The sequence below is a fragment of the Myodes glareolus genome, chromosome 26, assembly GCF_982192425.1.
Source record: "Myodes glareolus chromosome 26, mMyoGla1.1, whole genome shotgun sequence".
Taxonomy (NCBI): domain Eukaryota; kingdom Metazoa; phylum Chordata; class Mammalia; order Rodentia; family Cricetidae; genus Myodes; species Myodes glareolus.
In genome coordinates, this window is record NC_142051.1 from 5,455,171 (window position 1) to 5,482,224 (window position 27,054).

At 46.3% G+C, this 27,054-nt stretch overlaps 1 protein-coding gene and 1 long non-coding RNA gene across 3 annotated transcripts in view; both read right to left on the bottom strand.

Annotated features, from left to right (window-relative positions):
* The window catches only part of Rassf3 (Ras association domain family member 3), a 62,370-nt gene that overhangs the window by 33,317 nt on the left and 1,999 nt on the right, over positions 1-27,054 (bottom strand). The gene's annotated exons all lie outside the window — the stretch shown is intronic.
* Positions 3,136-3,730, bottom strand: LOC146889832 (uncharacterized). The gene is made up of 2 exons (XR_014999811.2): positions 3,608-3,730; positions 3,136-3,412 (listed from the first exon to the last, which is right to left on the bottom strand). It is a non-coding gene; the product is annotated as an uncharacterized LOC146889832 (long non-coding RNA).

The following is a 27,054-nucleotide window of genomic DNA, read 5'->3' on the forward strand; positions in this document are numbered from 1 at the left end:
TGTGTGTGTGTGTGTGTGTGTGTGTGTGTGTATTGGCACCATATTGTGCCTGGTGCCCTTGGGAGTCAGAAGAGTCCATCAGAGCTTCTGGGACTGGAGTTTTTTTAAGGTGGTTGTAAGTGACCATGTGGGTGCTGGGATCAGAACCCCAGTCCTCTGCAAGAGTATTAAGCGGTCTTAACTGTTGAGCCAACTCTCCAGCCCCCGAATTATTCTACTGTGAACAAACACACATAAAACTCTGTCCCCATGAACTCTGGCTCCTGCTCTCCACAGGTGCCTCTGTCTCTCCGAATCTGGCTTCTCTGGTAACTTGTCCTATGCTTATCCCTTCGAAGCTGATGTCTTTCACATGGCTGTTGTACTTGTTGAACGTCTTTACTTCAGACAACCATTTTTGTTGACGGTCTTTAAACAATCAAGGTACCCACATCAGGACAGCCTGGATCTTCCTCAGGTGAGCAGTGTGGCCTATCTTTCCCTAATCAGACCTTCAGTCTGGCCTCACTTTTTGCTATGTCTGGGCTTACAGACGGCACAAATCTGGGAGCACTCATCATTTCTCTACATCAGAAAATGTGCCCTGCCTTTCACTGCGACCACTTCAGGAGATGCAGAGACCAGAAGGAAAAACCAGCCGCTGCTGCCTTCAAACCTGTGTGGCCGCAATGAAAGTCATGACAAAAGCCACGCAAGGAAGGCTGGGTTTGTCCTGGCTCACACTCAGAGAGGAATGTGATGGTGTCACGGTGACATTGAAAACTACCCACTTAAGAATACAATTCAAGAGTTTAAGAACATTCGACATGTCTATCTAGGCGGTGGTGGCACATTCCTTTAATCCCAGCACCCAGAAGGCAGATGCTGGTGGATCTCTGTGAGTTGGAAGCCAGTAGGACAGCCAGGGATGTTACAGAGAAGCCCTGTCTTAAAAGACAAACAAGCAGCCCCCCACAGAAAGAACGATCGCCATGATTCACTATTTACGTTTTTACCAACCAAGAAAGAATCTCTAAGCCCATAATGGTTCCAGCCCACTCCATCCCAATAGCATGGTTTATACTCTCACCCCTGCTGTGCCTCTGAACAAGTACTTTAAGGTCTACACCACGCCACCAACAGCCGCAAGAACAGTTTTTTCTAGAAATACGCAAACTGTATAGAAGCACAGCCCACTGACTTCAAGTTCCAGTCAGAAAAAAACGACAACTTTTTTTCTTTTCTAAACTAGTAAAAGCAGTAAGGGCTGGGGGTTGGGGTTTTGTTTTACCTTTGTCTGTTTGTCTGTTGAAGCGGGATCTTTCCTGCAAGGTGGCATTAACTGGCTTGGACTTCACTATTTAGACCAAGCTGGTCTCAGCCTGCTGAAGCTCCTCTCGAGGAGCTGGGCCCTACCACACCCAGCTTGGGTTTGGTTTTCTACAAATAAAATTGACAAGCAGTGACTATGTTATGTATTTGATGAGAGGGCTCCTCTCAGGACATGGTTGCCTGTGTGAAGGGAGCTGTGTCCACCCGCTCTCTCCAGCTAGGGGGCTATCGCCAATCCACTTAGCAATGTTAAAAGAAAGGATGCATCTATTTACTAAAACGGCATACACGTAGGTTGGGGACAACCTGCCAGGTCCGTCTTCTCCCACCATGTGTGCCCTGGGAATCACATTCAGTTTGTCAAGCTTTGCTGGTCAAAACTGCCGAGCTCTCTGACTTGCCCAGTAATGTAAAAACTGTTAAATTATAACGCCATTGTCTCTTATTTAAAGCATTGTCAAAGAATATCATAAGACATCACAAGCTTTTAAAAGAGTAACATTACTCAGAAAGAGCTGAATAATCGTTTTAAAAGCTTAGAAGCATTGTATACATTTGAAAGCCTCTACAGCCCTCCACAACTCTGAAGGAAAGCTATCCCTGACTGCTGCAGTGACTCTCAGCCTTCCTAACGCTGCAACCCTTCAACACAGCTCCTCACGCGTGCTGACCGCCAACCACAGAATTATTTTTTATGTTGCTACCTCATAACTACAATGTTGCTACTGTTAAAAGTGGTAATGCAGTATTTTTGGAGACAGGGGTTGAGAACTGGTCCTCCACCTGTGTCCAATTCTGGTGCTGCTGTTTTCTGATGTCCAGTACATCACAGCACAGACATGTGAGGACAGCACTCACAGACATACATGTGAGGACAGCACTCACAGCACAGCATGTGAGGACAGCATTTACAGCACATGCATGTGAGGACAGCACTCACAGCACATACATGTGAGGACAGTACTCACAGCACATACGTATGAGGACAGTACTCACAGCACATACATGTGAGGACAGCACTCACTGCACATACATGTGAGGACAGCACTCACTGCACATACATGTGAGGACAGCACTCACAGACATACATGTAAGGACAGCACTCACAGACATACATGTGCGGACAGCACTCAGGAGTCACTGCAAAGAACAAAGCAGAGAGCGGCCACAGTCACACACGTGAAGACGAGAGAAAGCCATTTTCCATCCCATCAGTGTTAAGCAGGGGATTTTGATTACATTAGGCAAGTTTCTGGTGCCCAAGCCGAAATGACTCACTGGGCTCTCGTGGGAACTCAGCAAGCAGGGAGCTGGCAAACACCAAGGGGCAGCATTCTCCTTCTCTGACACAGACTTGCTCCATGGCTTCCTTCCAGGCTAGAAGTGACGCACCAACAATGGCTCTCCACCAACCTGGGGACCCCTGGCCTGCACCCTCCACACAGGGCTTGGCAGAAACGCCATGGGCTGGCTGTGAACAACCCTCCTATGGATTTGCTTGTTTCTCCACATTCATACACCAAGCTGCAATCCCTGGTACCTCGGTGTTGGGGGTCCTTCCAGAAGACACTACGTCAGCATTACCATTAGGGTGGGTCCCACTCCCTATGACTGGCACCCTCCCGAGGGATTCTGGAATAGCACACAGAGAGGATGCTCTTTTGCGAGCCAAGGGCGAGGCCTGCAACAGATCCTGCCTCAGCCCTCAGAAGGAAGCAGCTCCATCTCTGGCTCCCAACTCCAGACGAAGGTGACACATTTCCATTGTTTAAGTCTTCCCATTTCCGGTCAGTTCCTTTTTTGGGGGAGGGGGGCAGACCAACATAAATGCCAAGACTTTATATAAATACAACTGTGGTACACACTACATACTGAAACAGAATCAAGTTTTCTGAGTTCTACACATTCAAGAAACTTGAAGTTATTTCTGTAGCTGCTGTGGCGTTATGTCATTCCATACTGAGGGGCTCTCTGGAAGACAAGGTGCCGCAAATACACGGAAGAAGAGAGGGAGGAAGAGGAGCAGCACGTCCAAGTCTGTATCAGACACTCCCAGAGTCCGGGAGATGGACACCAGTCTAACCAATTAACCATCTGTCTCCTGTAAAACCAAACAAAAACAAACAAATGACATTATGTCTATGAACCGCTGTTCTTGGGTATGTTTTAAAATGTAAGCCCCAGCCCCCACCCCGGAGAACCTGCCAGAAGAAAGTGCATGGGGCAGGGAAGGAAGTTTAACAGTGTCTTTATCTAAGAAAGTTAAGAAAAAATGGCAAGGCACAGCGGTACACACCTGTTCCCAGAACTCAGGAGGCAAAGTTAGGTGGATCTTTGTAAGTTCAAGGCCAGTCTGACCTACAGAGCTAGTCCCAGGACAGCCAGGGTTGTGATGTAGAGAACCCCTGTCCTGAAGAACAAACAACAAAGTCACAAATCAGGGACAGGGAAGACCCACAGGTTTCATCCCAGCACTTGGGAAGCAGAAGCAGGTGGACCTCTCAAGGCCAACCTGGTAACTGTGGGGTATTCCAGGCCAGTCAGGACTGCAGAGGCATGAGACCCTATCTCAAGAGAGGGAAGGAGGGAGGGAAGAAGGGAGGGAGAGAGGGAGGGAGGGAGAGAGCAAGGGAAGGAGGGAGGGAGAGAGGGAGGGGGGAAGCAGGGGAAGGAGAGAGGGAAAGGGGAGAAGTGCTAGAGAGCTGGCTCAGTGCTTTAGAGCACCAGTTGTTCCTGCAGCACCCATGTGGCTCACAACCACCCATAGCTTCTGTTACAGGGGAACTGACACCCTCTTCTGGCCTTTGTGGGCACTAGGCACACACATAGTACACACACACACACACACACGTAAAATACCATATAAATAAAATTAATAAATCTATAAAAAAAATTAAGGTACATATCTACTTTAAAAACAAAATAAAATACACTATCTCCGCTAGGGCTAGCTCAGAGGTAGAGGGTCTGGGCTTCACGCCCAGCATCAAAACAAACAAAAGAGAAGTCTGTGCCATTGGCAGTACTGGCAACTGGCAAAGATCTGGCCAAACAAGCAAGGTCACACGGACAAGTAGGAAGTTACGGGGTAGTACAACCAAAAGTAAGAGCAGCCGGGACTTTCCAGGGAGCAGCTCGATGTATTTTAAGCAGAAAATGTGCAAGAGTCAATACAAACCTGCTAAACTGTGGGTCACTTCACTGACACTATTCTGTAGGGGGCATTTGCAAGACCCCTAACCCCATGTCTCCTGCGGTGAGAAAGGAATTCTTAATTCAGTGTGCTAAGGACAGGCAAGAGGTCGGCGGGTTTTGAGGCAATCTTAGCAGTCATGGAAGGGCTGCCTGTGAGGTTCTGCTCCCTCTTCTGCCTGGAGATGAGCAGATTTGCTCATCCAATCAGCCAAGAACAGTCAAGGATGAGCAGACAGATGAATCCACAGTGCACTTACAGGTCTCCTTGTGGGGTGCTACCTCATCACCCTAACGTAGAAGTGTATCCTGTACACGCCAAAAGGAAATCAAATAGTCCTCTTCTATTCAGTACTGGTCAGGACCGAATTCTGGGCACCTATGCGATGGGTGGAAGTGCCCCAGAGGCCACCAGGTGATTCCTTGATTCGCTGGTGGCTTTGTGCTACCAAGTCCTGAAATCCAAGTCACTGAGGCAAAACTCTCATGAGTTCAAGGTCTGCAGTACAGGGGAAATTTCCCCATATTTAAAAGAATGACTCTCAGGTTACAGAGATGGCTCGGTGGCTAAAAGCCCTTGTTACTCTTGCACAGGACCCCGCTTTGGTTCCTAGCACACACTTGGAGGCTCACAGCCATCTGTAATCCAGTTCCAGGGTACCCGGGGCCATTTCTGACCTCCCTGGACCACAGCAGGACTGTAGTACAGATACCACATACAGGCAAAACACTCACACATAAAAGAAAATAAACTGAATCAAAATGGAAGAATTTATTGTAAGACCTGGAACTCGGAACCGTCAGAGGAAAGCGTAGATATAATACTTTAAGATGTGAGGGACTCCAGCAGCTCAGGGATCCTGGCCTCTGTGGGCACCTGCACTCACAAAAGCTGGCCAACACACATACACATAAAATTTTTTTTTAAATTTATTTATTTATTATGTATATAACATTCTGTCTACGTGTATGCCTGCAGGCCAGAAGAGAGCACCAGACCTCATTACAGATGGTTGTGAGCCACCATGTGGTTGCTGGGAATTGAACTCAGGACCTTTGGAAGAGCAGGCAATGCTCTTAACCACTGAGCCATCTCTCCAGCCCACATAAAATTTTTAAAAGGCTTTAAAAGAATAAAATTTTCTGCTGGAAAATGGAAATTCTCTTAGTAAATGAAATAAGTCAAACTCTGAAAGATAAGTATCACATTTTCTCTCATTGGTGAATCTGAGATTTTACATAGATACATAAAATCACACATTGTACGTGTTGTAATTTTAAAAAGCAGCGCGTGAGAGAAAGACGCCATGCAACAGAGCTCAGGTGGAGGGGTTTTTATTGGGGCAAAGTGAACGGGCAAAGGGGGGAGGGGAGAGGGAAGACCGGCCTCTGGGGACAGGAGCGGCAGAGAGAGACAGAGAGACAGGCAGAGAAGACAGGAAGCAGGCACGGTCCACCTTTTAAAAGGGAACCTAGCGAATGTGCACAGGGGTGCTCTTAGTGGCTGCAGCTGAGGACGAATCCCGTCAGGGTCTTGAGGGCAGGCCAGTGCGGCTCCTGGGTACTAACAGTGTGGACAGACATGAGACGTGCAAACAGAAGTACGACTGAGGAAAGGGAAGACACGGAAGGGGGTGAGTGGGAAGGGCGATATGATCGATGATGAATGGGGAATGAATTAACTAATTAATGGTGAATGGTGTATGAAAACATCTAGGGGATCCATCACTACACACAATGAGCACATGCCAATAAAAATGTATATACAGGTTTTTCAAAGCATAAAAAGCAGCAAACAAACATGTGGGAGCTGGGCACACACACTCCCCAAACGGAAGTATCTACAGTTTAGAGTAGATTCACACTCCTGACTCCAAAACAATGTCCAGGCACACTCGAGGTAACTTGTGAACGCACAGCCCATGCATGTCCTATAGACAAGGCGGCACCAACACCCCAGCTCCTCAGCAGTTCCTCCCTGGCCATAAGTACCTCTAACCTTGGCTCCAAGACTGGGCCTGTTTCTCATTCATCCTGGATTACAGTCCACAAGGGCCTAAAATAATTTTGGGAGGAACAGGGGTTTTCATTTATCTTTGGCCAGGATGGGGGCAGGGTGTAAAAAAGGACCCTTGGTTGGTAAATTATAAATATGCAGAAATTACTTTGATTATTGAAATAGGGTCTCGTGGAGCCCAGGCTGTCCTGGAGTACAAGGATGACCTTGAACACCTAACCGTCCTGAAACAACAGGGCTGGGAATCAAACCCGGGCTTTTGTGCACACCAGATAACCACTTTGCCAAAGGAACCATACCCCCGGCCTCTTGATTAATTATTGACAAACTAACAGTTATGAGGAGGGAGCCTTTGTAGTCACCGATCTAGATTAAGGCCAGCTTCTACATTACCAGCTGGGTAAATGAGGGTCTGAAAGGGGGAGAACAGTGGTCCCTACTGGGCCAGAATTACTAAAGAACAGAAATCCGCTAGTACAGGGCCTGCCCCACCCCACCCCGGCACCTGATAAACACTGTTGTTGTGATCTCCAGGCGCAGTTTTCCATCATGGCCTTTCAACAAAGAAAGAGAAAGGAGCAAAACCTGGGAATGCTTCAAGCCACACTTCCTACAGGAACTTGAAGTCCTGTGACCTTTTGTTGAAATTTCAGCATGATTCTTATCATGAAAGAATACAAGAAAAATGAGGCAAGAGTTTATTAGCCAAGGTTGTTTCAAAGAAAAAGCGGGCAGATCCTGATTTTGTTGTTGTTGTCCTGGTGCTTACCGGAGCCTCCTGCTGGTTTTCTGTTTTGTTGTTGTTGTTTTGGGCTGTCCCTGGGACGGCTGACCTAAGGAGTGGGTAGCTGAGTAGAACCTTATATATTGGCGATTTATTTTCATTCTTCCCAGGTCACTGATCAGCAGCCTTCTTCTCTCAAGCTCCCACACAAAGACAGAATGAAAACCACACAAGGGAGACCGGAGAGATGGTGGCTCCACAGTCAGGAGGGAGACCGGAGGGATGGCTCCACACTTGAGGGAGACCGGAGGGATGGCTCCACAGTCAGGAGTGCAGTGGTCTTCTGTAAGACCTGGCACCCAAACTGGGAGGCCCAAAGCTGCCTCTAACTCCATCAGATCTAAAGTCTCTGGCTCTTTAGGCACCTGCCCACATTCATGTACACAGAACCTGGAGAAGGGGCAGAAAGAATGTATGGACCAGACTACAGGGAGGAGAGCTACGAAATGCTGTCTTATGGTTAGGCCACGGTTGATGGCGGGCGGGGCCTCTACTCAGTATGATCTGTCAAGTCATATCAAAACTAGATATGGAACCTCGAAGCCATGGCATGGTCACCACCGAGTCTGGCATCGGTTCTGCCTGTGTGTTCTAGTTGTGATGCCAAGTATCTTAAGGCCATTTGCTAGGTCATTCAGGGTGATTTATGGTCCAAGAACAAACCAACTGCTTACAGTTCAGGTTTAGTCCATTGTCATCACGGCAGGAAGCACGGCAGCACACAGGCACACTTGGTGCTGGAGAGGCAGCAGGAAGAGAAAATGCCATGCTGGGCCTGGCTTGAGCGGCTGAGACCTCAAAGCCCACCCCCAGTGACACACTTCCTCCAAGGCCATACCTACTCCAACAAGGTCAAAGCTCCTAATAGTGCCACTCCCCGTGAGCCTATGGGAATCACTTTCTCTTAACCCACCACCATCCCTTTATGGTTCAGTGTTTACCTCCTTATTATTTCATTGCAGAATAGCAAGAAGATCAGAGATACCTCTGCAGTAAGTACCCACCACAGGACCTGGGGCCAGATCCACCACAGAGGGCTCTCCCGTTGGTTTCTGCCAGTAGATGAGAAACTCTGAGCAGTGACTACATCATACAGTGAAACTGTTTGGAGGGCCTAGTTGAAAAGAGTTTCATAAATGTTCTAAATAAGGAAAAAAGGATTATCGGGACCATGGGCCCTAAGTCTGCCCTGTGGGTACTCTGGAAACCACAGAGCAGGCCTGGGCAACTGGAGTAGGAAGAACCTGATAAGGGAACACAGCCTCCTTTCAGCTGAAGGGATGGTGCCAGCCAGGTTCATGCTCGAGTCGGCTCTCGAAATTTCGGGCACCTTTCACCTGCTACTTGAGCACTCTGAGAAGGTTTTAAAAAGAGATTTTAGAATAAATGAAGAGGGCAGGGAGGAAACTCAGCTGGTAGAGTGCCTGCCCTGCATGCACAAAAACCTGAGCTGGATACACAATACCAGCATTGCATAACATGAGGGTATCCACGGACGCGGTAATTCCAGCACTTGGGAGGTAGATGGAGAAGTTCCCCTCATCCTCAGCTACAGAACAAGTACAGGCTAACAACAGGTGACAGGACCCTGTCTCACAAAAAACTAAAATTAAAAAAAAATGTAATTATAACAATTTTGTTTGGGCATATAGATCAACTGACAGAGTACTTGCCTACACATATGAAACCCTGAATTCAGTTCTCAGCACAACATGAAACCAAGCATGATGGAGCATGCTTTTCTCTCAGCACTGACAAGGTGGGGGCAGGACGACCAGAAGTTTAACATCAGCTGGGCAGTGGTGCACACCTTTAATCCCAGCACTCGGGAGGCAGAGGCAGGTGGGTCTCTGTGAGTTTGAGGCCAGCCCGCTCTACAAAGTCAAGTTCCAGGACAGCCAGAGCTGTTAAAACCCTGTGGCGGGGAGTTCAAGGTCACCCTGCTATGCAGCCAGCCCAGAGACAAGACCCTGGCTCAGATGATAAGATCATAGACAGACAAACAGAAAGATAGATTAGATAGACAGATAGATAGAGTAGATAGACAGACAGAGAAGAGATGACAGACAGATATCCATAGACATATGCCACACAAAAGTTACTTGTTCAACTTTCCTGTACCTGCACTAAGCTACACTCTGTAAGTCCAGTTTGAAGACACCAAGATCCCACAGAGAAAGAGTTTAGTTATTTTCTTTACAGTCTCCCTGAAGTCGTAGAAAAAGATGCAAGCATTAAATTAAATGGGACTTTACACTGTCAAGCTGCAGCCCATTGACACCCAGTAATATCATCTGCTCTATGCCGGACCCCCTAACTCCAAATAGTTATGATGATTCCTTTAGGACTTAAAAAATAACCAACATTCTAGTTCATTTCATCTTTCTTGCTTTTTTGGAGACACTACACAGTCCAGGATGAGTGAACTGATATCCTCCTGCCGATATCCGAGTGCTGGGTTTCAGGGGTACTCCGTGACCTCTGATGTCTGAGCGATTTCTTTATCGCCAACTTCCTTTCTGAAGCTGGAACCAAAAGAACCTAGGACACTGCAAACAAGAAGACTCCTCTCCGTGAGCAGGCACCCCAGGAACTCGGATGCTCAACGCTCACAGGAGCAAAAACATCAAGATGCTCACTGCAATATTATTGTAGCCAAGTAAGTGGGAGGTGATAATCAGAGGCAGCAACAGGAAAACGGCTCCATGGTGCTGTTTGGCAGCTCAGATGATCTACAACAATGCGAACCGAACTCGGGAACAAGGCAGAACAGGAGCAACAGCTTAGGAGAAAACACAATATGAAACCAAGGCATGGATTTAAAAAAAAACCTAGAGATAAAGAAAATGGGCCAAGACAGAAGACCTGGGGACTTTACGTACAGCCACAGTGTTTTATCCTCTAAGGTGGAAAGCAGTCAAACGGTACAGTTTCTGGAACTATCCTGGGCAAGAATTGCTCCCTAATACTGAAACGAAATCTAGTATTTTCACCTTCTAGACATTAATATTCACCCTGAGACCAGACGAGTGCCCAAGTCATTTCCTTTCTATTGCAATTTTGGATTCTCTAGTAGAAGCATCTCATTCAAAGTCATGGAAAGAGAGTGAAGAGGAATGTGTTGATTTGCGGTGCCTCTGTCCCCAGATGCATGGCATAGTATTTCTGAAGAGTGAGTATAGTATCTAACACATATCACCCCATCCCTTGAGATGTCGATGTCCAAGGCACACTGCATGAACGAATGAATCTAAGTCTCTCATAAAACCCATAGGCTTTTTGAGTGAGGTAACCCACACCCAGAAAGACAAACATAATATGTACTCACTCATAAGTGGCTTTTAGACATAAAGCAAAGAAAAACCAGACTATAATTCACAATCCCAGAGAACCTAGACAACAAAGAGGGCCGTAAGAGAGCCATACATGGATCTAATCTACATGGGAAGTAGAAAAGGACAAGATCTCCTGAGTAAATGGAGAGTTTAGGGGTCACGGGGTAGGGTAGGGGGAAGACGGGAGGAAGAGAGGGGAGCAGAGAAAAATGTATAGTTTAATAAAAAGGAAAGAAAGAAAAAAAACTCAATATGCTCTCCAGGCACTTTGCAACATTTCAAAACAGGCAAGTGTTTTCTCTACAGGAACACAAAAGATACCCACTTGGTTTCGAAGCTTTCCTTCCAAAACCAAACTCAAACACCCAAGCTGCCCATTGCGCAACAACGATGCCTGAATGACTCAGACACAGGGACGCTGCTGGTGTCCACAGGCTGAGTAGCTCTGTGTTCATCCACAGTGTGCCGGTCTCCCCACACACTGGAAAGTCCCTTACATTTTAGCTTTTTAGTGACCCAACTGAATACAGTGCAGAGACAGCTCTGCACATGTCCGTCCACGCTCAGGGATACGGCGAATGCTTGCACGCTCCCAGAGTCATAAGGCGATGTGTGATGTATTTTAATTTTTGGAATGCACCCAGGTTTTTAAATTTTCTTATGAATCTGAAAGGAAAAGAAACAATTCATGCTGGGCAGTGGTGGTGCATGCCTTTCATCCCAGCACTTGGGAAGCAGAGACAGGTGAATCTCTGTGAGTTCGAGATCAGCCTGGTCTACAGAGAGAGTTCCAGAATAGCCATGACTTCACAGAGAAACCCTGTCTCAGAGAGAGAGAGAGAGAGAGAGAGAGAGAGAGAGAGAGAGAGAGAGAGAGAGAGAGAGAGAGAGAGGGAGAGAAACAACAACAACAGTAACACATAACTAGCCTTCAGAACTTCATTCACTATCCCTATCCCTCGAAACAAATTTCAAAGACCTATTGATTAGAGACAGCTCTTAATTACAACAAAGCTTTCGAAAGTCCCAACTTCCTCGGGGCTGAGGCGACACCCATCACAGTCATTACGATTTCTACTCATGTTGTACGCGAATATTTGTCAGAGGATGATGGATGTAATCAGTAACTGAGCTGGAAGCTCGAGACCCAGGGGTTTCCTGCAAATATCTACAAGTGTGAAGCTCCGAATACAGCTTCAGAAATGCCACGGAAAGGGCCAGTGCGCCACCACCAACCATCACATGAGCCCACCCAACTTGACTACTATGCCTGCACCCTCACCTCACCCCTACGTGCTACCATCTCAAGTCCCACTCTTCAGAAGCACAGTGGCAGCCCACACCCCTTCTGCCCTTCACGCTTAGTAAGTAGACCGTTCCCTTTGTGTGTGCATGTGTGTTTACATGGGTGCATCATGTGTGAGAGTATGTATGCACTAGCAGGAGGAGCCCAGAGAGCCATCTCAAGTGGTGGTCCTCAGGAGACCGGGTCCACCTTGTTTCTTTCTCTCACTAGCCTGGACCTCATCGCCAGGTGAAACTGGCGGCCAGAGAGCCCAGGGACACGCCAGTCTCCACTTCCCGAGAGCTGGCGTTTACAAACTTCCGCACCCCGGTTTTCACAGGGGTCTCAGCTCTCAGGTCCCTACGCTTAAACTTACACGCCAGTACTTTTACCAGCTGAGCTATCTCCCAGGCCCACTGGATTCTTAAACACAACATGGCGCTGCTGGTGGGCTCCTTCTTGGTACTGGATCTGTAGCTCCTGCAACACAGAATTCCAGATCAAGTTTTCTTTCTGTCTTCATGAGACTCTTTCTTACTGGTACCCAAAAAATGGATGAATTAACTACACCATGAGTCCCTCAATCTCTCTCAAAACATTTCTCCTTTCAGAAAAGAGATGATCCTGCATATTCTGCTCATTTCTCAAACACAAACAATCAACTAATCAGCTCCAATTCTCTTCATCCAACTTCCATGCATTCATGAAAACAGAAGAAAATCCCCCCCAAGCATACTGACTGTTCCTTTTACTCCACTCCATCAGCAACTGAGTTCCAGAAAAAAATTAACCATTCATTAAAGAATTAATTAGCCAGGGCCTCTAAGGAAGAGATGGAAACCCACAATGTAGCCTCAGCACCACAACAGTCAATAAAGCAGCAGGCTTAGGACCCAGACCTCCCAATGTAGCCCAAAGCACTGTCCGTCTCCCTCACACCCACAAGAACGCAGAATTTATTGGCACTGTCTTCTGATTTCTCCACTAAAAAAGCCACTTGTTTCTCTGCCTTAACCAACTTCTTGATTACAGTTCTGACACAGGCCTGACCAAATTAAAACCAGATGGTAAATTAACAAATGTCTTTGACCAGGGATTCACTAATGCGCTCACTCAACACAAAGGTTCCTTCCCAGCAACGCCACTAAAAAGATAATAAATAAAAACCAATAGGACTCCCTCTGCCCCCATGCCAGACACCACACACACACTGAAAGTCATCTAGTCTAAGACAGTAACAGCCTCCACAGTAACATTGTAGGGCAACACTTCACCTCCCTAGTAGTGCTGCAGCATGAGCTCCCTCCCCTAGTAATGATGCGGGTGTGAGCTCCCCTAGCAGTGCTGTGGTGTGAACTCCCCTAGTAGTGCTGTGGTGTGAACTCCACTAGTAGTGCTGCTGGTGTAAACTCCCCTAGGAGTGCTGTGGTGTGAACTCCCCTAGGAGTGCTGTAGTGTGAACTCCCCTAGGAGTGCTGTAGTGTGAACTCCCCTAGGAGTGCTGTAGTGTGAACTCCACTAGGAGTGCTGTAGTGTGAACTCCACTAGTAGTGCTGCTGGTGTAAACTCCCCTAGGAGTGCTGTGGTGTGAACTCCCCTAGTAGTACTGTGGGTGTGAACTCCCCTAGTAGTGCTGCGGGTGTGAACTCCACTAGTAGTGCTGCGGGTGTGAACTCCCCTAGTAGTGCTGCGGGTGTGAACTCCCCTGGCAGTGCTGCAGGTGTGAACTCCCCTAGTAGTGCTGCAGGTGTGAACTCCACTAGTAGTGTTGCGGGTGTGAACTCCCCTGGCAGTGCTGTGGGTGTGAACTCCCCTAGTAGTGTTGCGGGTGTGAACTCCCCTAGTAGTGCTGCGGGTGTGAACTCCACTAGTAGTGCTGCGGGTGTGAACTCCCCTAGTAGTGTTGCGGGTGTGAACTCCACTAGTAGTGCTGTGGTGTGAACTGCAGCCAGTGGCATTAAAGCAGCGCACACACTAGGGACAGAACACTTGATAATTGTGACTATGTGGCTGGCTTATTAAATATATTTTCATTGTGACTTTCGTGTGTACAGCCTTCTCCTTACAAAAAGAAAACACAAGGTGTACCATGAAACAGGATGCCATATTACCATAGCAACAGTCCCACAGATCCCACATCTGTGTTCTTTCATATTGCATCAAGAGGCCATATGGAGTGACTGACCGACCGAGAGATATCATCTAGGTTTGCACGTGTACACCCCGAATTACATCCTGACTAATTGGCTATGTGGCTCATGTGATGAGTGTCCCAGAATGGGTCCCCAACAACCAACTCACAACTACAGCATTATAAACCAGAGTGGTGATTTGACTTTGTCAAGTTCACAAACTGGATGGTCTAGAAGTAAAACTTTGCAAGTCCCCTGACACATCCAACAATGCAAATCTTTCTCCAAAGATTTCTTCATACACAACAAAGTCAATTCCAAATGAAATTTAAACTTAAAAGCTATCAAGCCAGGCGGATCTCTGTGAGTTTGAGGCCAGCCTGGTCTACAGAGTGAGTTCCAGGACAGCAAAGGACACAAAGAGAAACTCTGTCTCAAACAAATATTTATCTGTGAGTCATTTATAATTCATCAAAAGCACTACAGCTAAAATTGAGACTATGCATTAACCATGCTAGCGAAGGCATTCAGAACTAACATAAGGCTAATTTCAGACAACCAATTTTCTTGGTAAGAAACACAAACCCATCCAGGCAGTGGTGGCTCAAGCCTTTAATCCCAACACTCAGGAGTTCAAGGCCAGCCTGGTCTACAGTGTGAGTTCCAGGACAGCTAGGACTGTTACACAGAAAAACCCTGACTCAAAAAACCAAAATGAGAAAAAGAAACACAAACGCAAAGCAAAGGGAGGCCAGGGCGGACATCAGAACCCAGAAGGCTCACCCTACTTCCCTCCCCAGAGTAGACAGGAACTCTGCAGGGTTGGCCGGGCAGATCCCGTGACTGCACTTCCTCAGCGTCTGCATTCAAGCATAACCAAGTGCATTCAAACTGTGCAAGCGCCCAGTGGGTGGGAGACAGCTGAGCAGCCAGTCGCGTGGAGGTAGAGCTGAGGACAGAGGCCTTAGCTCCGCCCCCTTTGCAGTTGCTGTACATTATCTCATCTCATCTGATGTCACCAGAAAGAGGACAGTGACTAAGTCTGTAAACAATGACCACACCACCCGCTGCAGGAAAAAGGAAAGCCCCCAGGAGGAAGTGCGGCTGTCCTTACACCAAGAGAACAGCATTCCTTGGTTGGGACCCTGCAGCCATGCAAGTTACAAGAAGAAAGGAAATTGACACTTTAAACTAGGGCACAGCTCTGTGACAAACACTATACTTTTATGTGACCGAATGTCTTCCCTCGAGCCAGGGTGGCCTGCTTGGAAACAGGCAGGCAACAGGAGCTCCATTCCCAGGAAACAAAGACATCACAGAGATAAGGCAAGCAGTTAAAAAATCTGAATACCCTCCAGGAATGCCTGGCATCCCTTATCAACTCCACTAAGTTAATACAGCCAAGACACTGCACCCTTTGACTCACTGTAATGGTTGCAGTGGGTCCTCCATTTGGCCTGCTCAGTTAAAGGGGTAAAATATCATTGGTAGTGGGATCTCTTAGAGAGAGCAACTGCTAACATGTATCAATGCGAGGCAGGCTATTAGTTCACAGACTTAAAGGCAGGTAGTGACTTGTCCGTGGCACGGAGCTAGACTGCTTCAAAACCAAGGGTTATACATAACTGCTTCAATCAATCAACTCTTCATTTATGAGCATATATCCAACTGGAGATCAATAGGGGAGAGCACTGACCTGCTGCACAGGCCTTGGGCTCCACCCCCCCACACACACACTTACATTCCTATGTAAGTGTATGTGCGCACACGCGCATGTGTGTGCATATACATGTTAGGATTAGAGTTTGACGTCAGAAGCCTTCCTCAGTCACTTCTCCACCTAGTTTCTGTTTGTTTGTTTGTTTTGAGGCCAAACGGCTCACTGAACTAGGAGCTGACCAATGTGACTAGACTGGCTGGGCTGGAAACAAGCCTTAGAGACCCTCCTGCATCCACCTTCCCAGCGTGGTTCGCCCAGATTTGTTTATTCGAGACAAGGGTTTCCTTGTGTAGTCCTGGCTATCCTAGAACTAGCTCTTGTAGACCAGGCTAGCCTCGAACTCACAGAGATCCGCCTGCCTCTGCCTCCTGAGTGCTGGGATTAAAGGCCTGTGCCACCCTCTCCCGGCTGTTTACCCGGCTTTTAAAAGCCTGAGCCAGATCCCAGGGCCTACACAGTAGAAGGAAAAACCAACTCCCATTGAACTGTCCTCTGATGACCACACAGACATGACGGTGTGTGTACACAAAGAAAAGATAAACACAGAAACAGAGCTCCCTCCATCAGGAAAGAGTCTGAAGCTGATGGCCTACCTTTAGAAAAGCATTTCTTACCCTAAATAGCCTCCCTCCAAATTCTCTCCACCAACTGGCAAGAACGATTATGGAAGGGGCTTGAGTGCTGGTTTTCAACCTTTGGAGGTCACATATCAGCTACCCTACACATTAGATATCTACATTTTGATTCATAACAGAAGCAAAATTACAGTTATGGAGTAGCAATCAAAATATGGTTGGGGGCCACCATGTCACGAGGAACTGCATTCAAGGGTCACTAGATTAGGAAGGTTGAGAACTACTGGGTTGGAGAGATGGCTCAGTGGTTGGGAGCACTAGCTGCTCTTACGGGGAACCTGGGTTCCACTCCCAGCACCCACATGGCGGCTCACAACCACCTGCAACTCCAGTCCCAGAGGATACAAATACGCTCTCATGACCTCTGAGGTACACACACGTAATGCATGAACATACACACTGGCAAAATGCTTATTCACAAAATAATAATTAAAATCATTTTTTAAGAAAAGAATCACCATGGAACAAATGCCCTCTAGCAGAGACCAAACTGGACACGGCAGTTTCGTGCTAAGTGACTGTGCGACATGATCACCGGCGTCAGAGGAAACACAAGAAAGCAACTCTCAAACTTCAGAAAAGTCTGAAAGGCAGAACCTTCCCCCCAAAGGAAGACAGGCCCGAAGAAAAGCAATCAGCAAGTCTGTTTAAACAAACAGGGTCAGACCTGAGAAGGACAAAAGTAATGTTATTGTTTCTTTAACTATGTACATAATATTTACATTTTCCCACAGCTGGGAAATTACTCACGGTGGTCCCGTTTCCCTGAATTCACTCCTTGCATGCCATGGAACCTGCATCTGCTGACATCTTGAAGCCGTAAAGCTCCTGTTGGCTTGCTTCTCCCACGAACAATCAAATCACATCAACTTTAATTGCTCCGCTAACTGCAAATCACAATGACAAGCTTTTCCTACACAAGTCCCAAAGTTTTCTCTTGTTCTGCTGTTTGGAAAGCTGAATCCTGTGCATGTAAACGCCACAACCAGGCTGGCAAACAGTGAAAAGGAGACTCGGGACTGCCCTGCAATCCACCGTAACACAAAACAGTAGCTCTTTTTATTATATTTATTTAGTTATTTATTCGGTTTTCCAAGACAAGGGTACTTCATTGTAACAGGTCAAGCTGTCCTGGACCTCACTTTTATAGACCAGGCTGGCCTTGAACTCACAGAGTTCCCATTGCCTCTGCCTCCCAAGTGCGGGGATTCAAGACAGGCATGGACGCTGCTTGGCACTCTTTAAAATGTTCATTTAACGAATGGTGGCGCTCTAGAAAAAAAAAAATAAATAAAAAATAAAATGTTCATTTAGCTCATTAAAAAATAAAAATGCCGAAAGAAGAAAGGTTACATCCGAGTAGAAGGGAGTTACAGTAATTTTCTACAGAGACAGTGACTTCAGTGAGCTGGGCTCCCCTGTAACCGTGACTCCAGTCAGCGCTGAAACCTAGAGGCAAACACTGCAATTCTCCCGGCTGGGTGGGTTTCTATCATCCCTTTTATTTTCTTTTTCTTTATAATTTAAATTATTTTATGTGCATTGGTGTGAAGGTGTCAGATCCCCTGGAACTGGAGTTATAGACAGCTGTGAGCTGCCAGGTGGGTGCTGGGAATTGAACTTGGGTCCTCTGGAAGGATAGCCAGTGCTCTTAGCCGCTGAGCCATCTCTCCAGTCTTATCAACCATTTTCTAGCACCCTAGTCTATTTAATGAGATGACTCTGGCTCCCCTGAATCCTACAAGGTGGGTGACAATCTGACCTGTATTTGTTGGAATTTTTGACAAAATTTTGAGACCAAATTCATGAAGGAAGCACCTTCAGCTGGTTCCCCACTCTTTTTAGTCCTGACTCCGCCTTCTTAGCAAGGCCTGTCCTGTGTGTGTGGTAACAAGAGCCACTAACCATTCCAGAAGCTCTCAATAGCAGTGATATCAGCCTGCAGCTCAGTCTCACGTCTTTCAATATGGAAGGTCCCTCTACTACAGGGTAAGGTTGAAAAAAAAAAACAAAAAGCAAAAAAACAAAGTACATAGCCTGAAGTTCAGCCGGCCATGGAAAAGGGGAACTACCACACCAACCAATCAAGACTGGAGATTTCACCAGCCTCACAGACGAAAGGCCAGAGGTCGTGAGTGAAGTCAAGCTTACACAGAAAGAAGATCCGAAACAGAGAAATAGTAAAGTCCCTTGTTAATTAAAGAACTAGAAACCAAATGAAAATAAAACACTCCAAGCTTCTCACTGCGACAGTTGTTGGACAGGACGGCTCTCCGCAGCAGGGGCTGTCCTTGAAAACCTGTTCCCTCTTTTCACCCCAGTGCTGCTGGCTCCAGGCTGTCACTCCACAGCTGTTATTTTTTCCCTGCTTTGATGACTGCATCTAAGAGAGCTACCATTCAGGTTAAAGGGACTAAGAGAGGCCAAGGCAGCACCGACCTGTCCTACGCTCAGTCCCATTTAACATTTGTACGCCTAAAAAGATGAACCCGTAATGGAAAACTTTCACACTCAAAATGTTCATGACTGGTGTATAAAAATTATAATCCCCAAATGTTGAGGCTGGGGAAACCACACACACACGCACACACACACACGCACACACGCACACACACGCACACACACGCACACACGCACACGCACACACACGCACACACACACACACACACACACACAGAGTCTGCCTCACAGAGGCCTAACGCTTGCGCTTTGTACTTCTTTCGTAGAAATTATTGTCATAGACATACTTTCCAATAAACAGAGACTAGTGTCTATTTAATAGACTACAACATAGACATCAAATGAAAGCTAAAATCATCATAAATATCCCAGAATTTTCTATTTAAGTAACAAGACTTGGGCTGGAGAGATGGCTCAGAGGTTAAGAGCATTGGCTGTTCTTCCAGGGGTCCTGAGTTCAATTCCCAGCAACCACATGGTGGCTCACAACCATCTGTAATGAGATCTGGTGCCCTCTTCTGGCATCCAAGCATACATGCAGACAGAAGACTGTATACATAATAAATACATTTAAATAAAGATTTAAAAAAAAAGTAACAAGACTTACTAAATGTCAGTTTTAAGTCTACAAAAAGATGTAAAAAATTGAATTACAAGCGATATCTTCTAAGTAATAGTATTTCCGGGAGGGCATGCCCATAAATCACAAGCAGGGCCTCTCACTGATATCCGTACTGCACGTCCACTCAAAGGCTGTAGTAACACGTGTGTGAATAGTTTTATGTGAAGAGTGGCCTGTACATGCAGACATTATTATTCTGAAAGGGGAAGGAAATCCTGAGGCATCTACAACGAGGGTGAACCTTGAAGACATGAAGCTACCTAACTATGTCACAGAAAGACCAATGCAGGAGCAGACGGCTACTGTCCCCAGAGGAGCCGTCACTAAGACGGTCTACAGAGACTAGCAACTGAGCCCCAAAACCCAACTGGATCCCTAAGACCCAGCCTAGCACACAGTCAACACTTGGAAAATGAATTTAGAAAACTACCCTCCCTGATCTCTGTCTGTCTCTAGCCTGCTCATCACCCACTCCAAGTCTGTTAAAGCTAAGACCTAAGATGTCCATTCTCTGGTCTCCAGTTCCCAGATTGACCCCTTTCCCCCCACTCATTGTCTCCCCGTGTTGAGTAACTGGAGAAAGAACGTGAGCACAGCAAAATGTAACTAGTAAACTATTCTTAGCCGACTGGACCATGGAACAGCAGTTAGCAATTACAGCCCATAAAATACATATTAAGCTCTCTGCTCTAATACTCTGAAGTAACGAGTCCCATTCTCTCTGTAAACTGAACACAGAGTTACATGTGGAATGCCATTAGGGCCATTTTTATCCAATTAGCTCACGAGTGGGGGGGGAGGTGTTCCCCACATACAAGTTTCATAACCTCAAAATGCTGGTATGCATGACTCAAGGCAGGCCAAAATGGAACTATTCCCCTCAGCAGTGAGCAAGCCCCCTTCATAGACAAAACTCTTCCCAGCATGCCGGGCTGGTAGTTCCCCACCCCCACCCAAGCCCCCCAGACGATAACTCTGGTTATTATGCAACCCTATCCCACGGAAATCTAATGCAAGCCATATGCACACCCTTAGAGTTTCCAGGTGTTGAAAACTAGGTTTGGTTGGTAAAAGGGGGCTTGCAGCCAAGCGTGAGGACCCGAGTTTGATTCCCCACACTCACTGTAGAAAAAATTGGCTCTGGCAAGCTGGCCTTCGACCTCCACACTAGCACAGTGACATTTGTGCTCACAGACAGACAAACACGGACACACACACACTCAAACAAATAACTGTAGGCCGGGTATAGTGGCACACACCTTTTAAATCCCAGAACTCTGGAGCAAGATGCAGGCAGATAGATCTCTGTAGTTTCAAGGCCAGCCTGGTCTACATAGTGAAAGATCTCTCTCTAAATAAACAACTTTTCAATAGTCCTTTTTAAAAAATAGATAAAATTAATTTAGGCCAATATACCTAAAACACTGTCGTTTTGAAGTGCAACTATTTCACATTCCACACACAGGACATGTAAGTCGCATGAACTGCGGTATGATTTCATTCAGAAGGAGTCCAACTCAAATGATTTCTGCAGATGAATACGCCGAGAGAGCATGTAACGTATTTCATATCCATATTTTAACATTTCACCATATTTTTAAAAACTACTGTGCTGCGTCTTTTATTCTTTTATATTTAAGTCTTTAAAATATGGTGAGTAGTTTTTATGTACAGTACATTTCAATTCAGGTCACACATTTTTTTACAGCTTATCTAAATTTATTTTATGGACATTGGTGTGAAAGTGTCAGATCCCCTGGAACTGGAGTTACAGACAGTTGTGAGCTGTCATGTGGGTGCTGGGAATTGAACCCGGGTCCACTGGAAGAACAGCCAGTGCTTTTAACCCCTGAGCCATCTCTTCTGCACCAGGTCAGCCACATTTTATGGGCTTGGTAACTACAAGAGGTCAAACACCTTTGGAAGAGTCACTTGTTCCTACGAGTCAGTTCTGACATACTTTTCACATGTATTTCAAATTTCAGTCATGTATGACAAGCTCCAACACCCTGCACTCTAGTCAAGAGAACAGCTGATCTCCATTAAGAAAATTTTTTGTGGTGCATGCTGGTGCACACCAGCACGTGAGAGGCAGAGAGGCAAGTGTCTGCGAGTTCGAGGCCAGCCTGGTCTACCTAGCAAGTATCAGGCCAGCCTAGTCTACCCAGCAAGTACCAGGCCAGCCTGGTCTACAGAGTGAGTTCCAGGACAGCCAGGGCTACACAGAGAAACCCTGTCTGGGGTGGGAAGGAAATAAAAACCATTTCATCAGCTACTGACAACCAAGTCAGAGTTAACTAGACTAAGAAAAAAGAAAAATACCAGGCTAGAGATACTGTTCAGTGGACAGAGTGCTTGCCAAGTTCACACAGGCCCCTAGTGAGATCCCCAGGACCCCACACTTGCTGTGACGGCACTTATAGAAAGTGGAAGATGAGACGTTCAGGGTGATTCTCAGCCGCAAAGTAGGCTGGTGATCAACACGTGCTACAGTGAGACTCAGTCAAAAAGACACAGGAAAGGAGGGGGCAGGAGGGCTAGGGAAAGGAGAGGAAGCTGTTGCCTGTGGTTTATATTTTGGCTGTCTAATCAGAAATCTGATCCACTCTGCCTATAGCTTTCTAGCTTGAAAGATGACTGCATAAATCATTCACTAAATAAGTATACAAAGCAGTGATTGGCTTGCTTCAAACAGGAAGTTAAAAGCAAGGAGCTGCAGGGTATGCCTAGGTCCAGGCACGAGAAGGCTAAGGCTGGAGGAACGCGTGAGTCCATGAGTTCAAAGCCAGCCAGGGCAGCGTAGTGCGCCCCAGCCTCAAAAACATCGGGTGGTGAGAAATCAGCTGGGTCTCACAAGTCAGGCCTGCTCAGCCCCGAGAACTCGAACTTCCTGCTAATTCCTCTGACAGACATTAGTGTCAGAGATGCTTAAACTTTTCCCAGCCAAGTTCCCTTTTCCTCTGAGGAACTTCTAACTTGACTTGGGGTTGAAGGTATATAAAACAGGCACATAAAACCAAACATGACAGATGACAAATCATGAAGAAATTTATTTTAGGAACTGGAGACGTAGCTCAGTTGGTAGAGTGCTTGCCTGGCATGTATGAAACTAATTTAATCGCCAGCATCCAAACCAGAAGTTAAAGGTTATCAGATACATCTGCTGTGTTATGAATCTGAGCCAGCCTGAGTTATGAAGAACCCACTCTCAATAAAAGGGTGCGAGGTGGCCCAGCAGGCAAAGGCTTCTGCCACCAAGCAGATGACGTGAATTTTACCTCCGGGGTCCACACAGTAGAAAAAGGAAACCAACTCCCAACAAGTTGGCCTTTGACATGAGCACCATGATACAAATGCACATACATACATGGATACACACACAGAATACATGTAAAATTTATTTTAAGGAAATTTATTTTACAACAACTCTTTAGGTGTGTATGTGTGTGTGTGTGTGTATATATATATATATATATATATATTTAAAATTTTACTACAAGACAAGCATAACTATTTAGTATACAAATTTGCTTTTGTCTTGAATGGTAAAATTTTATGTATAGGCTAATTTGCATACTAAAAGGTATGCTTGTCTATTTGCACATAATGAATCACAACTTGACTAATTGGCTATCTGATGCTGACAGACATCGCATCTTCAACGCTTTTCAGAGTTGGCCAATATTTGATTTTATAATCATCGATGCTGGGGATGCTCCAAATGCCAATTCACACACATACAACAGTACAAAATGGCAAGCAAAAGTATGTATTCAGCCAGAACACTTTATAACAGTGCTCTGTTCAAAACACATAACAAACTCAAACCTGCATGAGGTACTTCAGCCAGCATCCATTGGTGCTGTGTGTGTACTGCTCGGGGTGTGCGAGCAGAAGCAAGGCTATAGAGTCGTCTGCAATGCAACCAACACACCAAGAGAGAACACAGACTCATCGCCTGCTTGACTTTGGAAGCCTTTCACTGTTGCCGGTCTTTCTCCACCTCCATAGTCAACTGCAAGACTATACGATTTTTCTAAGGAGCCAGGCTGGACAAAACCCTTTGCAGACTGGTGTGTTTGCCATCACACGCACACCATAAACAATACACCTAGCCATTCACACACTCCAGTTTTCCACGATGGTTTCTGAAAAGGGGCCCCAAGGCTGGCTAATGAATGGTCTTCAAGCCTCCAAGTGTGGCCTTTCTCAAAAGGCAGCTACTTATACCAGGGAGGGAGGAGAAGCAAGGCTGAGAGCTGGGGACCAGACCCCACTGGGAAGGATGGGGAGTCACTAGAAAAATAATGGTCACAGTATGACAGGCACTGGCTGCCAAAGGAAGTCTAAAAAGAATAACCACATTATTGGATATTTTTAGTCTTTCTTTTCATAAATGTTTTTCTGTCACTGCTTCCAAATAATTCCAAATCTTGCATGTTTGCCAAAAGAAGAAACGCCAGAGAATACTGCTCAGATGAGGCTACAGAAGGCTGGGGACTGATTTCCTTTTGAAACGCAGTTAGAGAAATATGCCGTCATGAATTCTGCTGACACGATCACAAAAGCCCGAAGGATTAAGACCTTAAGAACAGTCACGCAGGCAAGATGTGCAAATGGCTTACTAAACTGAGCAAAACTGCTGGCGGGGGTTGGCTCGGCAGCAAAGAGCATCAGTTGCTCTTCCAGGACCCAGGTTCAGTTCCCAGCAGCTACTCTAGTTCCAGGGATCTGACACCCTCCTCTGGCCTCTACAGGCGACAAGCATGTGTGCAGGATCCAAATATTTGCAGACCAAACACTCAAACACATAAAATAAAATGAAACTTTAAAAAAAAAAAAAAGACTGCTGGTGGGAATACTTGTATTCAGTTATAAAGGATTAAAATTAGTATGGCTAAAATACTGCTAATATTATAAACCACCATTCTTTCGCCCAAGGGACCAAAACTTCCGGAGGAAACCCTAATAAATAGAGAGCAGAGGCAGAAGAGACAGCTCAGAGGGTAAGAGCACTGGCTGCCTTTCCAGAGGACCACGGTTCTGTTCCCAGCACCCACATGGCAACTCATAACCAATTGTAACTCCAGTTCCAGGGAATCCAATGCCTTCTTCTGACCTCCACAGACACTGATGCAGACACACACCCAGGCGAAACACCCATACACCATGAAATTAAAAAAAATAATAATAAAATTTAAGAAAGCGCAACGTATTACTGTTGAGCCATCGAATAAAGCATAACGAGACAGCCACGGAACAACGACAGAAGACTAAGGAGCCAGGGGAAGAAGCCAGCTGGGGCGCCTGTGGCATCGTGCAGGCTGCCTTAGCCACTCTCCAGGGTAACTTCCCAAAGTTAACGTGGGTGGGACACAAAGTCAGGGCTCTTCCACTTCCAAAGCAGAAACAGAGCCCCTTACTCCACTAAGTACAAAGGCTTTGAAAGAAAGGGGACCCTCAGCTGGACGGGAAGACGAGGGCTGGGAAGTGCTTCAGTACTGGAGTGCTTGTCTAGGTGTTCCAAGCCCTGGGGTTTCATCTCCAGCACCCCAGAAAATTGAGCAGGACCCCTAGCACTCTGGTGAAGACAGGAGAATCACGAAGTGCAAGGTCATCCTTAGCTACACAGAGAGTTGCAGGCCAGCAAGGACTTTGTGAGACTGTCTTAAAGAAAAAAAAAGCATCTAGGTTTAGCTAATTTATATTAATAGCTATAGGCCATGGCTGTGTCCTAGATCTTGAGGCAGTTTGATTTTAGTAACTACAGAGCTGTGGGCAGTTTTGGTTCTGCTGAAAACTAAGAATAGGTGGGTCTTTTTTTTTTCTTCTTTTTTTGGTTTTTTCGAGACAGGGTTTCTCTGTGTATCTTTGACAGTCCTGGAACTCACTCAGTAGAGCAGGCCACCCCAGGCTGGCTTCCACCTGCCTCTGCCCACCAGGACTAAAGGTGTGATGGTCGCTGCCACCCAGACCTTCCCTCCCACCCCACCCCCGGCCCCAAGACAGGGTTTCTCTGTAGCTTTGCAACCTGTCCTGGAACTAGCTCTGGAACTAGCTCTTGTAGACCAGGTTGGTCTCAAACTCACAGAGATCTACCGGCCTCTGCCTCCCGAGTGCTGGGACTAAAGGCATGCACCACCACCACCTGGCTTTTTTGTTTTTAAAGATTTATTTATTTATTATGTTTAGTGTCCTGTCTGCATGTTTGCGTGAAGGCCAGAAGAAGGCATCTCATTATAGATGGTTGTGAGCCACCACGTGGTGGCTGGGAATTGAACTCAAGAGCTCTGGAAGAGCAGTCAAATAAATGCTCTTAACCTCTGAGCCACTCTCCAGCCCTAGGTGGGTCCTCTGAAGCACGGTGACTCCACAAACAAGAACTAAGAGCGCTATAATGGCAGTATGTGCGAGAAAGATCAAACTTCTGAGAAACTCTTGATGCATACGCATCCATATTTACAAGGGAAAATGGAATTTTAAGTTATCTTTTTGCTAAGAATGAAAATGGAATCTGAATTAGAAGATCCACGCTCCAGTCTTCCTGGCATCTGAGTGAAGGCCTCAGATAACCTCTGTCCTCTCCTAAGATCAGTGCTTCAGAGGGATCGCAGGGAACTGGACGTATCATCAAGCCAGGAAATCAGTCATTCATTCAGCCAGTATTCACTGAGCAACTGTTGAGCCGAGTGCTGGGGGGGGGGCACCCCCTAAAAGGCCAGTCTTTCACGCAGATCTCAGTCTTTTTTTTTCTTTTTTTTAAGAAGAACAGGGTACAAGACAAAATGAAAATAAATGACACCCTTTTCTTTGTGTCTCTTTTCATTACCGTCGGGGGATGGAAAGAAGTTGGATCATGTTTCCTTGCCTGGCAAGAGAAGAAAGAAAATGTCTATGCCCGACCCTCCCCAACACACTCCCTTCTCCTCATCCTGTATTCACCAGAGACTTCTTGCTTTCTTTGACTATGTGCAAGAGTTCCAAAAACCATACTTGGTAGCTCTTCCAACAGGTGTTACAACATAAGGGAGGGGGGATCACTGCTCTCAAGAATAAATAGATCCTTATGGCAATGGCTCTCCCCACCTTTCTGGAGGCACTGGGTATGTGAGAAGTGTTCATCTTGCCCCCATAATCATAAGCAGGAACTTAAGGTACAGTCACTTCTTTATAAAACAAAATGCCTACTGAAATTCAGGGTTCAGACAGGCGTGGTGGCACATGACTTTTAATCCCAGCATTCAGGAAACAGAGGCAGGCGGATCTCTGTGAGTTCGAGGCCAGCCTGGGCTACAGAGTGAGTTCCAGGGCAGTCAAGGCTATGTCTATAGAGAAAGACAACTGTCTCAAAATAAATACCTGAATGAATTAACTAAGATTAATTCATTCAGGTTTCAGAACCCTTTTCCAACAAGAATCCTTTCTTTAACTGTCAAACAACTGCACCGTGCACAAGCTACACTAGATGGAATACACAGGCAACGGAGCTTCAAAATATACACCGTGAACTGCTCAACCCAGGAGGCGGCTCTTTCAACCCAGGTCTTCCGTACGTCAATGC